This window comes from Stegodyphus dumicola, chromosome 2 (assembly GCF_044657685.1).
Source record: "Stegodyphus dumicola isolate Sdum_Otavi_A_Nest chromosome 2, ASM4465768v1".
In the NCBI taxonomy this organism is placed as follows: Eukaryota; Metazoa; Arthropoda; class Arachnida; order Araneae; family Eresidae; genus Stegodyphus; species Stegodyphus dumicola.
Genome location: NC_140769.1, coordinates 203,838,575 through 203,856,010, shown reverse-complemented (window position 1 = coordinate 203,856,010; position 17,436 = coordinate 203,838,575). Strand labels below are relative to the sequence as shown.

At 32.6% G+C, this 17,436-nt stretch overlaps 1 protein-coding gene across 11 annotated transcripts in view; it reads left to right on the top strand.

The window, feature by feature from the left end:
* The window catches only part of LOC118181150 (coiled-coil domain-containing protein CG32809-like), a 1,535,131-nt gene that overhangs the window by 1,504,627 nt on the left and 13,068 nt on the right, over nt 1-17,436 (top strand). The window lies entirely within an intron of this gene.

Below are 17,436 nucleotides of genomic sequence, written 5' to 3'. Positions count from 1 at the left end.
GAAAACTCTGGAACAACACATTTAAATTATTTAGAAACCCTTTATTTAAAATAAAGGATTTCTAAATAATTTAAATGTATTTGCTCGTTATTTAATGCTATTTGTATGCCTTTCAAGCTTTAAAAAATGAATTTAATGCAGAATTACATATTAAACACAATTCTGTCTCATGTGCATTACCTTAAAATTAAAAAACAAAATTGAACTAAATTAGTATTTAAAAAAGACTTTGCATTAAATGCATATATATATATATATATATTATTTTAGATAAGTTAAATACAAAATTTAAAAATACTTTTTTTATACCTTTTGATATTTAAATGTAAAACAAATCTTCAAATGTTTTTAAGTGCTTTCTAAAGATGTTTGGGTATTTGCAGACAAATGGAAAAGTTAATATTTTGATAAATGTAAGGCAGGCTGCCACAGAATTCTGATAAACCTTTCTACAGCTGATTGCTTTTTTTTTTTTTTTTTTTTTTGTAATGATTTCCTATGTGAATTAATGAAACAGTAATAAAAGACAATTAATCCTTTATCCAACAGATGGAATTTTATAATCAGTTGTGAGCATATGATGCAAGAAATAAGCTACTCAAAAGTTTACATAGAACAGGCTAGTGTTTTTTTAAACAATGCTAAAATAAGAATGTGAAATAAATAAGAGCATGTTGGGAAAGAAAATATTGGTGTAATAAAAAAACATCTATCAATCCTTATATAGATTCATATTCTCTACTAGAAAGTTGCATACTGGATCAGGTACAGAAAAGGAGCAAATTATATGGTTTTACTTTTGTCTTGACAATGTAGAAAGAAGGATTCTTTTAATTCGTCTGTTCAAATATCAACTATTACATGGATATTCTTAATTTAAAAAACTTTCAAATAGTCTTTGAAATTGTATGGTCAAAAAAATAATGTTAAAAAAAATTCTTTGAATCCTTATTTGCATAAAGTTTCAATTTCTAAGATAATCTCAATGTGAAACAAAGTGATAATTGTCTAAAAATTTGTCATTTTGATTAATAACAACTTTTAGAAATTAAAAAATATATATATTTCAAATATCTTTTTTTACATAGAAACTATTTTTAACCCTTCAGCAGTTATGAAATTAAACATTCCCAAAAACATGTGATATGTATCAGTCATATATTTGTAATGCGAGTTGCATTCATTTGCACCCACTGTGGTGCATAATTGGAATGCAAACTGAACTTGTCAATGACCATCAGAAGGTTAATTTAACAACTATTTTCAGGCTCTATTGAAAAAATGTTGCAACAATACAAATAATTTTTTCAAACTTTACTTAAATATATATGAATATAAGTTTTCTTTTCTCCTTCATACATAAGAATCTAATGAAATTTAAATTAAATACTTTATCTTAAATTTGTCTTATTATCTATCACCTTACTATCATGTTAAAATGGTATGATTAATCTTATGTAATAATTTTCATCATAATCACCTGATTATTATTATTATTATTAAGGTCATAAAAATATCTTTAAAAATGTATAAATTTCTTATTATTATGAAATAAATAAAAAATTCCTCTTTGTTTTTGTAGGATATACAAAATACATATATTTTTTTCAGGAACTAATCCCCCACCCTGCTAATATTCTTTTTCCAGCATATCATATATCAAAGATCAAGAACAAATTCTGTGGAATTTATGTGTATATACATATATTATAATAAATGTGGTGCTGAAAATATCAATTTGAAGAAGTTTTTTAAAAGCCTTTTCTGTACATGTAGCATGCAGTACAATTTCTTTGTACTGAAGTAATATCTTAATATAAAGTGAACTCGTATTATAATGCAATTTCTTCAAATCTTATCAGCCAAGCAAGTATGGCTGGAAGCGGAGTTCTAACTTCCGGCAGACCATCGAGTAAATATATAACCTACCTCACTTATTGTATCTTCAAACTAAAAAATGTATTTTATTCCAATAAAATAACCAAAGCATGTTGATTTTATAAGTCAATAATCTTTACATTTTTCTTATTGCATGTTATTTATTCCCCAATAACTTTTATTCAAAGCATGGTTCAGCACATTTGTCTGTGATGAAGTTTAATACTGGTCATAAGGAGAAGAAATCAGGTGTTCAGATTTATAGGACATAAACAACTCCAAACTATGAAAAGTGAACACTGTACCAAAGGTACCCACTTTAATTCTATGGGTAAATTCCACACCATTCAGTCTTGCCTTCTTAATCCAGTTGTTAAACCGTACTCCATCAAACGATTTTCCTTTTTAAATATATGTAAAAAATTTTGTAATCTTTCAGAGAAGTTTGTTTATATATAAATGGAAGTAAATGATTGCAATTAAAACTATAAAGCAGCATCCTGTTAGCATGGTTGTAAAATCATTCGAATGACAGAGAATGCCTGGATGTTTTTAAGTGTGTAGTGTCTTTGTGGCATAAAGATACTTAAAGCACTGTTGAGCTGAAAGCCATCATGAGAACTCTGTAAAATTTCCAGTCCCTGGGGTGTTCTTCAAAACAGGGAAAAATTAAAAATTTGCTATGCAAATTAGTGATGTTACCTATACCTAAGCCAAGACAAGCAGAACCCTTGTTTCTTTGCAATGATAAAAATCAATGATAAAATGCTGTCTGTCGTAGCTGGGCTTGGGATCAAATCCAGAAAAGGTAGAGATGTTTGTAAATGTAGTGTCTTTGTAAATGTAGCATGGGACCATTGACCAAAGGTCTTCTCAATAGATTCATGGAATGGGAAAAGTGCTAAGCGATCTTTAAATGCCTTTATCACTGATAATGCTATTTTCTTCCTCTTAGGCAGATTTAAATATAGCCATATTTTGCCTATAAGATGAAGGGGTAAAGATTCTTGATCAGAATTTGACATCTCTGGATTGACTTTTCCAGATCCTAAAAACATTAGATTGTGAACAGATTTATCTGTTTATGAATATGTTCAGAGAAGTAATTTAATTGCATTAAACATGTAAGGAAAACTATAAATACTGTTGCATTTTTCCTTTTCTGACACCAGTTGTTACGTTATTTTCTTCCCTCATGTTCGTATGGGGTTCGTAGATTTGGAGTGAATAACAACTACACTTGATGAAGTATCGAAACATACTTTATTTACCAGTATTGTCAGGACAGCTCCAAAACTCTTTTACAGTCATCGAAGATCTATTATAAACACGCTGGAACAATCAGCGACACAGCCTTCACACTGTCAGGCAATAACGGTGGAGACAGCTTCCTGCAAAGCACCCGACTCTACTTTCCGGACTACAGCTCCTGACTCTGCTTGGTCATTCTCGGAACTCCACGTACTCTCGAGACTCTCCACGCTACAACTCGCGATGCACTCGACGACACACAAGCACAGCTCCCGACTCTTCGGTCCAGTCGTTCCCGAAGCTCAACATGCTCTCTCGACGATACACTAACAGATTCCTTCGGTGCACTCGACGACCCACTCGGCACTCGCTGCCCGGCTGTCAACTCGATTGACTCGCTAGGTGAGCCACCAACTCGATACTGACTCTCTCGCACTCTATGCGAGGCACACACACTGACTGACTGCGGACCAGCAGGGTTTATATAGCTTTCGGCTTGTGTTCGAGAACATTCTGGGCTAAACCGGTAAGAATTCGTTCCAGAAGGTTCTCCATTTTGTCGCCAAATGGACGATTTCTCGCCAAATGTGGCAACCTTGCCTTCCCTTGACATTTTATGGCAACCATAAAACTGCTTTGCGGGGAAGCGATCTTACAGCGCCTGTACATATCATAACAATACTTTATTGTTGGCATTTTTTGTAATACTGAATCAGAGGCAGGTTAAAAAATGGGCATTACAATAAAAAAATGGTGTATAGTTGTAATTAAGATTGTAAAGGAATAATAAGTATGATAATTTATCTGACTATTAAATTTTTTTATATGTACTCAAGTACCTACATCACGATTTTTAAAATGCCTTGCATTTACAATAAAAATTTTTTTATAAAATTGCGCATCTGTTATGCTAATAAAACATTTTGCTTGACGTGCTTTCAGAATGTCTGTATAGTATGAAATATCAGCATATGTGCACGTGATATGTGCATAAATTGACAAAAGTTTGATTACTTTTTAAATTGCTATGAAAACTTATTTATCACTATCTATGAAATCATATTTATCAACAATGAAACTTATTTATCACTATCTTAATCTATGAAAACTTATTTATCACTTATGTCTATGCTCTTTATCTTATTATTTTATTATCCTCTTCTTGTTATCTGTGAATTTTCTACAGACTGTCATAGGAAACTACCTGGGCACTGGCCTTAATTTTTTTCAATGATTTGTGCACTCAGTTCTTGAATATTTGTGGTCATGAGTATCAAACAGTATTTCTAAAAGAACTCTTTTTAAAGTATGTATTTATGTACATGTGTATACAATATTTTCATTATTGTACACATGTTTGTAAGTGTAATACATTTTATCTTCTAGATATTAAATTAAAATTACTAAAGAGAATTTTAAATATTACTTACAAGAAAGTAAAACTTGATGTTGTAACTATATGTAATGCCAAATATTTAAAGCAAAGTATCTGTTATGCTTGCTTAATTAACTGTAATGGGGATAAAATATGATTAGCTATGCATAAATATTTTTTTACGTTACTGCAATGTTTTGTAGTAAGAATAAAGAAAGATTTTTCATTGCTGGAATTAGTTTTGATATTTTATTGGAGTAGTTCTCATATGTGAGATTTAGGGAATTCATGTAAGCCCTTTGTTAAATTTGTCTAATTTACAAGTCCATTTGTTCTTTTTGTTTATATATTTATTTATTCCAAGAAAAACACATGTCGTAATCATATTTCAATTCACATTCTGTTTTTAAGAAAGGTCTCATCTAATTTCATTAAAACTTAGTCACTTGTATTATACACTGACTACCAATAAGTATTTGGACACCTGTGATAGAAAAGAAAAACTACATTTATTTAAATCAATAGTTGGTAGAGCCTCCACGAGAGGTAATTACAGCGTGGACCCTCCGGGGCATACTTTCCACAAGTCTTTGTATGATAGCTAGTGGTATTTTCTTCCACTCGGCTTGGAGAAGACATAGAAGTTCTTTCACCGATTTTGCACGGCTAGTGCACCCTTGAATTCGGCGATGCAGCTCGTCCCAGAGGTTCTCGATAGGGTTCAGGTCTGGACTCTGGGCAGGCCAGTCCATTCGATGAACTCCATTGGCACCATAACAAGCCTTGGTTAACGTCGAAACATGACAACTGCCATTGTCGTCCTGAAAGTATCAGGGGTCCAACATGTAGAACTTCCACAACATACGAAGCACATTGTCATCCAAAATAGTGCAGTAGGCATCGGAGTTGCGCTTACCATGAATGGGGACCAAGGGTACCATGAATGGGGCCCATACCATAATTCCACCTCTGCCGAACTTGACTGTTGGCACAATGCATTTTGGCAGGATACGTTCTCCAGGTAGATGCCAGACCCAGACCCTGCCATGCAAACGGTAAAGGGTGAACCTTGATTCGTCACTCCGAAGAACCCGTTTCCACTGATCTACGGTCCAATTTCGATGTTCTTTGCACCACATTAACCGAGCAGCGCGGTTGGAGTTTGTGATCAAAGGCTTATGGCCAGCAGCACAACCATGAAAACCAAGCAGATGTGCTTTTATATGGATGGTATTCATTGAAACAATACTCCTGGATGCCTGTTGAAACTACTCGCGGATGAGGGCCATCGGTTGGGTGCGGTTCTTCCGAATTTCTCTGGACAGCACTCGTTGGTCTCTATCTCCCAGTTTCGCTGGTCTGCCGACTCGGGGCACATTCCGACAATTACCGCTCACCTTCCACTTCTTAATCACATAGGCCACTGTCGATTTTGGGTACTTCAGATCGCTAGATATGTCCCTTAAGGATTGGCCACATTTGTGATACCTGATAATTATACCTTTCTCGAAATCATAGAGCTCCGAACTGCGAGGCATCTTGCATGCAACTAAAGCCAATGCCGTTTCCTGCACGATATATACCAGCGGGGTCCATGACGTACCTTAGGACTGCAGATATCATCATTTGCATAGGTGTCCAAATACTTATTGGTAGTCAGTGTAGATAGCCTAAAATTTAAATAGGTGCTAGAAAATACTATCTTGTTCAATAAATTTGTTATTGGTATCAAGTTGCTTCATCGAAGGAAAGATCATCTTTGACCATATAACATATTTTGAATTTAATTATTATGTCCTTAAATAGAAAACCTTAAGAGGATTTGACGCTAAACCTTATGTCAAAATCTTTTATGAAATACTCACTCAGATGTAGAACTTCCTGAATCAACTGATGTGAAAGAAGAATAAAAATCTATGTGGCAACTTCTGACATATATTGTGCTACATAATAAATATACTTCTTATTTTATCTAATATATTGCTTTTTTTTATGGTTTCTTGCTCACACATAATTATTTGATTTTCTTCTTGGTGGAGGGTGAAAAGGTAAAGTGCACACCATTTGTTAAAATTTTTATAGCTCACCACTGGTTGTGTTTCAGTATAATGGTTCATGATGAATACTCATCTTGTCCCCCCCCAAAAAAAAAATTGCTAATAGTATTTCATGCCTTTTGGTAAATTTTATAGTAGCTATTTATGCATAAATAGCTCTGAAATCAGCTATTTATGCCAATTAGCATGTGACAAGATTTATTTGAAGAATATTTGCATTCTTTAAAAATATTAGTTATTCTGCTCATTTTTGCTGTCAATACAGAAAGAAAATTCGTATTTTAGGAATACATCATCTGAATCTCAATTAAATGTACAATTTTTAATATCCATTCATCAAAATATTCATACAAATAGTTAAGAAATTCTTGATGAATTTGTTAGCGTACCAAAAAACCACACTTATTTGCACTAATAAATAAATAAGTAAAATAAAAAATAAACAACTATTAGTAATTAAATAAATAATTAATTTGAAAATAATAACATTACTTCTGGTAGTGTAACTTTAAAGTCTTAATTCATCACCTTTTAGTAATTTTTAATTTTATTTCACCTATTTCAACAATCTGTCAGATTAAATTAGTAAATAACTTATTTAATTTAACAAATTAAAATATTTCATAAGTTACTAAAATTTGTTCAAAAATTACATTTATTTTAATACCTTACAGTATATCAATTATAATTATTACACATATTTCTTGTTGTCATTTAAATGGTGTTTTGCACTTTATAAATACTGAGTGACTAAAAACTAAAATTTTAATGATTCGAAAAGTATAAACAATAGCATGATGCAGTTTCCACAGAAATGCATGGAAAAACTTTATATATATATATATATAAGGAAATGTTTTATTGTCAGAATAGGTACACTTTTCGCTGATAGGCAGTGTTGTTGCAGTCACGAGGACTAGTATTTTATACGGGATTCTGCGATGAACGTTAATAATCATCCTCACAATGTATTCTTATATAATCCAATGCATACAGGAAAAGGATTTAACTGATTTCGACAGATGAGAGAAATTTGTGCTTGTCACCAGATGGAGAACATTGAGGAGTAGCTTCAAATGTCCTGCGAACTGATGAAGCACACTTTTCGCATAAAATGCATACAGCTCTTGCATTTGGGCGATAGAGAATCCACGCTCGATTGTGGAAACTCATTTTGCGTCAAACCAGGTATGATAGCATGGTGTGGGTACACTACGTCTTCATTATGGGCTCCTTTTTATTTCTGGAAGTCCACAGCTAAACATTTCAAAGTGTATCTATCACAAGCAAGCTTTGCAGCACTTTTAAGACACAGTATCAGTCCTTACCTCAAGAGAGGCAAGTGTCCTACAGTGTAACATTCATGCAGAATGAATCATCTCCGCACAGGTCCTGCTGATCATCTGTTGTGGTAGACATCTGATGATGATCGTGCCCTCACTCGCTCTTTCCCGCACGAATAGCCACCAGATTTTCAGATGTTATGCCCTGGGATTTTTGGTTATGAGATTACTTGAAAGTGATTAGTCATCGTTTTCCCAATCTTGAAAGAATTTATTTACCATCATACAACAGAAATTGCAGCTAAACTGTCTTCATCAGTGTTCTAGTGCCATGCCATATTGGTCATATTTGACAGCCCTTCTCATGAATGACAGCCATTAAACTGAATGTTTTTAAACCTGGGGAGATAAGAACTGTGCTGCAGTTACTGTACGAACTTCTGACACAAACCATAGCTGAAAAATATAACTTATCTGGCAATAAAATATTTAATTGTTCTTTGTTTCATACAAATCATTTACACATGCTTAATATTAAATTCCAAAGTATAAGTTCTGCTGTTTCGTTAAAATTAATATAGAAAATTGTATAAAAAATTGCTTAGTGCATGTTAGTATTAATTTATGAGAAACATTTCGGTAAAGAAGTTGCGTACTGGGCAATCGAAAACTGAAATATATACTTATTAGATGTTTACATAACTCTCTATAAACCAATCTGGTCATCTTCATTTCAATAAATGGAAGGAACCTTTTTGTGTATAGCATCGATGGTTCTCAGTCTGTTCTCTGAAGGATGATGCCTTGAAACTGGAAAATTCCAAACTGAAGCTGCTTGTCTATGGTAACAATCTAGTGGAGCTTCTGATATGTTAAAATGGCCTTTTGAAGTTTATCCGAGGTATATAATAGCAAGAGATAATGTTTGTTTAGCATTATCAACATGTACCCATAGAACATATACTGACCCATTGCTTAGGCAAATGTCTTAGCTTTTTGCAGCTTGCAGCATCTAGTATCAGAGAACATGTGCTGAGCTCTTATCAGTATTAAATATTAGAGACTTAAGTTATAATCTATACGCTAGAAGACTTACAGTGTGCTTTTCAACATGCAGCCTATTTTAAGTTTTTCAGACAGTGTTATTTATGCTTTATCTCCTGACTATCCCTCTTTTTTCTGGAAAGAATGAAGAATTCAGTACCACCACCCATTAAATAAAAGGGAATAAGACTCCTTTAAAGGTGACAATTTATTATATAACTCAAGAAAATGTTAAAAAGCCATACAGCCATGTACAGCTCCAGTGAGGTAATATGAATTCTGTAAGCTCTAGGAATGAGATATTCAGTCCTATATTAAGTTTTTGTAGTGCCAGAGAGATAACATAAAAACTATATTTGTAGGGACTCCACCCTATATCAGGGTCTTCTTGCAGAAGTGTCAGTTTTAGCCCAGTCTTCCAAATGAAACCCCTTAGAAAATGCATAGGGAAAACCTTATCAAATTACTTGCTAGATTCACAATCCTTTATGTTGGAAGTATCTGGAGAAATAGGATTCATTGGTCGAAGATGCTTGATTCTGAGTATACGTCACATCTGCTACTCTTGTATCAGATCTAAAAGATCATCTGCTCTATATTAAATGTTATTTTTAACGTACAAAAGATTTTGTTATTTTTCATCTTTATCTTTTTTTAGTATATGTTCATGAGTTTACTTCGTTTTATTCTTGGGTACCTATAGAAGATCCTAGTTTGTATCAGTCGTTCTTCATTCAAATTTACCTTTCATTTTAATTTTAAACATATGTTCATATTATGAACACATTTTTAACATTTTTTATTATCTATATTCAATGTACTAGTTATATTAAAATTAATATTATCAGTAAGTTCTACTTTTATTGACTATTAATTCATATTAAAATGGCATCTAAACTTATTCGTGCAATTTTCTGGTGGATAGTATGCTGATATACTGCATTAATATATTACAAGTAGAACATGTTCATTCAGATTTAAATATTGTGCAATTATAACAATATCTATTAGCCGGCAGGATGCATTCATAATAAACATGTTGTTGTTCATTTACTAGAAGAGGATTTTTCTAGTGACCAGTATTAGGCTTCTAATTATTGGTTGTGATCTCCCTTTATATTTTAAAGCACTTTATTCGATTAATCAAGCACTGAGTGTATCAAACGTTTTTGAAGCAATGGCTGCATGCTTTTTTTTTATCACTGTTACTGATATTTTTGCATTTTCGGGGTACATTTCATTAGCCCTACTTTTTGAATTTTTTACAGAATTGAAGATCTGTGCTATTAGAATCCTTCATTTAGCGCCCATCAGAATAAATGCTAAGAATAAATTACATCTTAAGATAATGTTTTTATTATCACATGAAAATATTATATATGTTTTTGAATGCAGTCATAAGTCTTCTTACAGAAAGACTTAACATAATTTCTGAAATTTAAATATTATTATTGAAAAACTATAGCACAGTTCTTAACTTTTTTCTATGAGGCTGCTTGATTTGGCATTTTTTCAGAATTCTTTCTCTTTTTTTTTTTTTTTTTTTTTTTTTTTTAAGTAATGAATTTTGAAAACATTTGTAGTTTTGAGGTTCCTGTTTTTCCCCTTTTTTAATGCAGCCTATGGAAGGGTTCACAAGTTCAGGGACTTGATGATCAGGTTTGTCATCAGCAATTAATATTTTTTGTTTTTGTTTTCTTCTTTAAATATATTAGTTTTTCTGTTTTTTATTTTTATTCCTGTTAATAGAACTGTTCCATTCAGTGCTTGAAATTAACTAGTGGACACACGGTTCTTTCTATTTTGAAAAATCTGTGCAATGAAGTTTTATTTTTGTTGTTATATTCCGAAGGAAAAATTGCAACTTCTCCCAAAACAAAACATATCAAACTCCAGTAGTGTACTTTGTGCGAAAATCGTTCGAACTTTTTGGAAAAAGATTTTGTATTTAAATTTTCTCGTTAGCATTTTGAAATAAAGATTTGTAATTTTCGATGTAATCCTCTATTATTGTGTTGTTTGGATTGGAAGGCAGAATAAGAGATTTTTATTTTAGATTTTATTTTTTAGAATTTTAGAAATTTTATTTCTAAAAAATTTTAGAAATTTTAAAAATGCTTCCTAAAACTGACAAATGGCTCGAAGCTTACTTAGGCACTTTCCGAGAGAAAATTTTCGTAACAAGAAATTGTAAAGCAGTGTAACAATCGAGGTTATTATGTTTCAAAGAAAGGTATTTTTAATATATTAAATTTGAAAGGGGAAAAGCATCTAGCTGAAATTAAAAATTTAAAAAAAAAAAAAAAAAAACAACGGGGGAACCATGGATTCAAAGATTCACCGCATCAGAACTGAGAATGTCTTCTGGCACTGTAATTAAAATCATTCGTAAAGATATGAAGTTAAAAGAGATCTGTAAACCTGATGTTCCTTCGCTTTTGTCAAAACATATTCCAGAAAGAAAAACAAATTGTAGAAAATTATATGGAAAACTCCTGGCTGCTGATAAATGGAAATTTGTGGTAACACTCCATAAGCCATGGGTATATTTAAGTGACTGTAATAAAAAAAAATAAATTTTCTGTTGCTTAACTATGAAAATGACCGTACGAAATGGCTCCGTAAATGTACAGGAATGTTCCCTACAAGGTTTCATGATAGTTGTAGGATTTTGTTACAATAATAAATTAAAGGTCTCAAGAACTAAATTAATACACTGTTTTATCAGCAGAATAGTTTAGAACCACTTTCTGAAGAATAAATTTTTGCTTTACATGGAAAGGACATTCATAAAATTGAGATGGACAAAGTCTGTAGTCACGCGTCTAAGTCAGTTGCAGCTTATTTAGGAAAGAAAGAATCAGAAACAGGTATAAAATATGTTCTATTTAATGAAATATTTGTAAAATCACCTGATGCTTCTTCTGTGGATTTCTGCGCTGTTCGGTTTGTTAAAACAAACCTTGAAAAACGGCATCCAATATCGTTGAACAGACTTTTAGAAAACGATCCACCAGGAGTGGGATAAAACTGACATCACACTGCTAAGAAAATATTAGCTGCCAATGGAAAATTCGAGCTAGAGGCTATAGCCAAAATTTAAAGCCATCAGAAGCAAATCGCCGCCCTTTTTGCGTGAAAATTAATTCAGAAATTCGTTTCCATAAAGTGCGAACGGACCTTCTGGTAAATAGATACTAGTTAAACGTATATCATTGATAAAAAAAAGTTAATAAAATTAGTTGTTCTTTTTCAGAATTCATTAACAGAAAAGGCAAATTTTTTTGTTCTGTTATCTGTGACTTTTCAGCTAAGACGTCTTTAATGTGCATAGTAGAAAAATATTTCTTTTGCTGAATTTTTATAAAACTCAGATTAATTTGTAACACATAAATAACTTTCTTCCTATACAAAAGTAATCTATATGACCTGCCTTCCTGTGTAATACATATCAAAGAAATTTTTGAAATTCCTCACATAAATTCTCATTTTCTGTGCTATAAAGTAAAACATAAAACTGCAAATGATGTAACTCATAGGAATGCTCCATATGAATTTTATTATGATTTTCTCAAATAACTGATTGCCTGTAGCTTCAATTATTCAACCATGGTGTTTTTTTTTTTTTTTTTTTTTTAGTATTTGGCGCCTTGGGCTTAAAGTTTTTCGGCATCCTTCCCTATAAGCCAAAAATAGTGAAATCATCGTTTTTGCAAACATTAAAAAATCATCAAAAGTTTTTTTGGGTGTTTGCAAAAAATCTTTATTATTCGGTATGGCGTCTCTCTTCATTTGATGCCTTACCTCTGTCCCCCTTCAAATTACTGCTAAATGTGATACAATCCCACTGGTTATTAATTAAGAATCTGTATATATATTTAATATTGCATAAGTCTCTTTGTAACAGAGTGTTATAAAATTATCGTTATGAAGGATCGCGAAAAGCATTAAACTGTGAACAGTAGCTATCAGTACTAAGGAAACAATTCGTACAGTATCTGCATGTAATATCTACTTTCCATACATGGCAGCGAATATTATAGAGCACTTCATAAAATAGGATTCTCATGTACCATACATAATTAATTGATTAATTATGTAAGTAAGAAGACATGGTAAACGTTAAGCATAGTAGCAAAAATATATTCTTAACTCTATGTTATGTATTGTTTTACTTAATCTGAGAAATGAAAAAATGCACTCCTTGTACCGTATAGCATAATATAGGGTGACAGAAATTAGAATAATTCATTTTCCTAGCACCAAATGCATACTAGTAGTTTCTAAGCACTCGTCGCTATTCTTACGTTCTTGAGCCTTGTTGCTGTAATTAAAAGGAGATGAACTAAGATAAAAAGCTGCTAGTGAGAATGGTGCCTTACAGTTACAGAATCTGTGTGTATGGGGGGGGGGATTTAAAAAGACAAATATTGGTAGAGAAGCAAAGATTAAGTGAAATACTATTTGGTAATCATGAAGGTAAAGAGGTTATTTATTACACATGGCTCCAGTCCCTGCTAGACGGGACTTTTCTGGAAAACGAGATTCTGGCAGCACTGGTTTAAACGGGAAGATTCCTAGAAAAAAGATCCCCGCCTGAAGCGAAGTACTGCCTAGCTACGGAAACAACGTTTCGGCTACGCGGGATTTTTTTAAACATCACCGAAAATGTGTCGGCTGGACCTCAGTCCCGGGTAGAGACACTCAATCAGAGAAAGCTCTGCTTCTGAAGCCTCACGTGATCCCAATCTGAGCGATAATCAATTAGTATTTGGCGTTCAAGTCTTTGTAGTAAGTGAAAATGGTAACCTAGCTGCGTGAGTTTCCTGGAATTGTGCGAGTTCTGAGAATTGTCCCTTTCGACGTCAAGTCCCACGTAGACGAAAGATAATGTGATTGGGACTTAAAAAGTAAAAGAAATGGCTACGAGCGACCCTCGCTATGAGATTGGTTAAAACCTTCCATTGGTAAGTTTCCCTGCCTCGCTCAGTTTTATCGCCCAGTAGGATTGCTGTTTGAATGTAACTAAGTGTAGTTTTCGTTCTTTTAAACATGCTAATAACAATATTTTAACCAGACCTTTTACCACTCCTCTCAATTCATATTAAAAAAAAAATACCAAAATGACATGTAGAGAAATAAATAACAACTTTGCGTTTATTTAAATAGAAAATTAATTTCATCATTCTACAGAGCAATTCTGTTTGCAGAATCGTCAGTTATATTCCAGAAACTTTTTACAGTAGACGTATGTAGACAGTACAAGATTTCTTAAACGCAGGTTGCTCATTTGAAAGTCATAGATGTTTCTTAATCTGTTTGTATTTAGAAAAGTTCCGCTCGCAACAAGTAACACGTACCGAAATGATGAAGAAAATCGCAGTGGCATTACAATATTTAGAACTGCGTTATGGAGATTTTTTTAGAGCAAATTGAAAAATTCAATGCAGCCGTCTTTTCACTTCTGTCTTTCATCATCCCAAATAACAATGGAAATAAACCTCGGAAATATTTCTTTCTGGGTGAATACATCTTTCTTATTTTTGTTATTGTAATTATAAATTTATTGGCATCCGTATTTTCTCCTCCGAAGTTCCGATAGATGTAGCCAAAACATGAAACTGTATAAATTTGTTTTTATTTCTTTAAATATCTGCCCAGTATAAAGAAATTTTCTCTTTGTTTCAATTTCATATGAAAGTTCAGCATCCCTTCATTAATGACCGAGTGGGTAAGACGTTTTAATGACGAATGCAGTGGGTAAGTTTCATTAATGACGAATGCAGATAGTTCGACTTGAGTCAAATCCCAAAGAAAGAGTTGTCTTCCTGAGCGTTTTCGTGATTCATCTTACGTGTAACAAGAATACGAGACAGTGCTCCTTTCCTGATGTGAGTCAATTCGCCATTTCTAAGCCCTTCGCAAAAATTTTAGTTCTCTACAAAAGCATCCCTCTCCGTAGGCGAGAACCATAATGGGCTTTGCCATAATCCAGTAAATCCCAGTCCTTTCCGCTCCACATTCCATATGACTAATCTTAGTAAAATTATTTTTCACATGAAAATCACTAAGTAAAAATGTACATTTTATCCTCCGCCCATTTTAGCTAATAAAAGCATAATATCGGTAAAAAAAGACAAAGGTGATATCGTACCCGCAGCGTTTTGCTCTACACGAAGGATTATACAATTTAACAATTCCATGTGTAATTATTTGTGTTAATTCTGGGGTTTCATGGAGCATCGCCAAAGAATTACTTGCCAATTTAAGCTTTTCTTTCTCCTCTTCGAGCTGCACCGTATCTTCATTAAAACGAATGCGCTCCACTACTTACTTCGAAAACTCCAAATTACATTCGCCTGCAAATTCATGGCCGCCTAAAACAAAACGCGATGTCTTTTATTCTTAATTTGCACGCTGTATGTCACACAGACAATCTACTCACAATGTTGACCCTGCGCTTTACAACTTTCATTCCAGCAACTTCAAACAACTTGTATTTCTTAAAATATTTCCATGCATTTCATATTTTATAGTAACTCGAGTAATTCTCCCAATGTATCGGAATTCCGCAGTTCAACGAAATCCTTCACATACGATAGCAAACTTGGTATAACTAACTATATTGTCCTTATCAAAGGTTGATATTGCAAAAAAGTATCAAATTGTTAACAGTAGCTATTAGTAGAAACAATTCAAACAGTAAAGCGCCCTATCTGCCGGTAATATGTTCCAAACAGTAACGCGGATAGTAACGATCAGTGCATAAAATAGGATGTTCATGTAACATACATGATTAAGGCAAAGTTTAATTGACAAATGACGCAAATAAAACATTAAATGCGATAGTGGCATACATAGCAAATAATATGGTAGTAAAAATATATTCTCAATCCTACAATACATTATAAATCAATTTACTTAATCTTTGAATAATGAGTGAGAAATAAAGACGTGCACTTCTTGTACCGTATTATATAATACAGAATGATAGAAATAAGAATTATTCATTTTCCTAGCACCAACACACTAGTATCCTATTGCTGTCTGACCTAATCTGGTCATAATTTCCTCCGGTCGAATTTATGGTTCTGCAAGTCGCTTGCTGCCGGGCTTCGCTAATGAAAGTCAAACAATGCAGGAAGGTATTAAAAGTATAATTTTCAGAAGTCCAGAGTGTTAATTATGTGACATAGGTTACCTCAAAACACATTTAAAAATCATATATTGCCGATTTCAGAATTTGTATTTTGTGATACCGTTCATCATGCGAGGCGTTTTTTGATCTGATAATTTGTTCGTAATGTGAAGCCTTTATGATCCGAGGTTTAACTGCTCATGTATAATAGTATTTTCAGTGGAGAATGTTAATGATAAATAGTGAATTAATTCATGAAAAAAAAAAAAAGGTGCAATCGTGATCAATTTAACACCTTTGTAATAAAAATTGCAGTTTAATGGGTGCAATCTGCTCTTCCTTTCTTAATCCTGTGTGCCTTTTTAAAATCCTTATTACAAAGAAAAGAAGTAAGCGGTGACAGGCAGGACATAGAAAAACGCACAAAAATTGTGTAGATTTATAGTACTTTGAAGGTTAGATTAAAAATAATTCAGTGGTTTGACTCTATGCGTATCGGTTAATTAAGGTTCCAATTCGCAAATGTTAGTGTTATTATTCTCTGAAGCGTTAAGTACCTGGTCATTAGCGTTACTTAAGAATCATGTGGCAAAAGTTAATTTTGGAGTAACACAGTTTAAAGAGAGATATTTACAATAAGCATATTACTATTTTGAGGATAGAAAGAAAAAATAACCATATTTAAAAAAAAAAAAAAAAAAAGGTATGAGCTATTGCAAATTAAAGTTAGTATTTTTTCATACATTATCGCTGCCGAATCTCCTGGTTTTATTAGACAACTTGGTTTTTCATCACATCTCACCGAATCTCAGTTTATAGCCTTTACTAAAGAAAATATTCTCAGAAACAAACAGAATTGAGTTAAATAAAACTTAAATTATGCAAATTCCATTCTTCCACCTCTTGGGATTCTCAGCATAATGTTCCTAGTAAATTAATTTGATTTGAATCTAGACATCTGTAGAAATTTTTTATGAAAATTCAAACAATGTTTAATCAGTTGGTATGTGTGTGTATTTAATTGGATTTTACATCACTATATGGCACATTACTGATTTTAGCCTCCTAGTAATATGTATTTCATCGTATCTTTAAGTATTAAGATAAATAAAAGCTTTATTTTCCTGTTTAGAACAAAAATTTAAGAAAATTACAAAATGAAATTAAACAAAGACCATAAAATTCGAGATGCCTAATTAGATGTTAAAGCTTTTATTTTACATCAGATTGCTGTATTATAAATAACTTAATAACGTGAATCGTGTATTATAAAATCAATCTGGAATTTTTGAAATGGCGTCGCCGTGCAGCGAGAAATTATCCCGTTTTTTCATATTTCAAGGTTGGCAGTTATGTTTATATATACAGTGAAAATCGTTTAACACGAAACTAAGGGGGGACTGAAATATT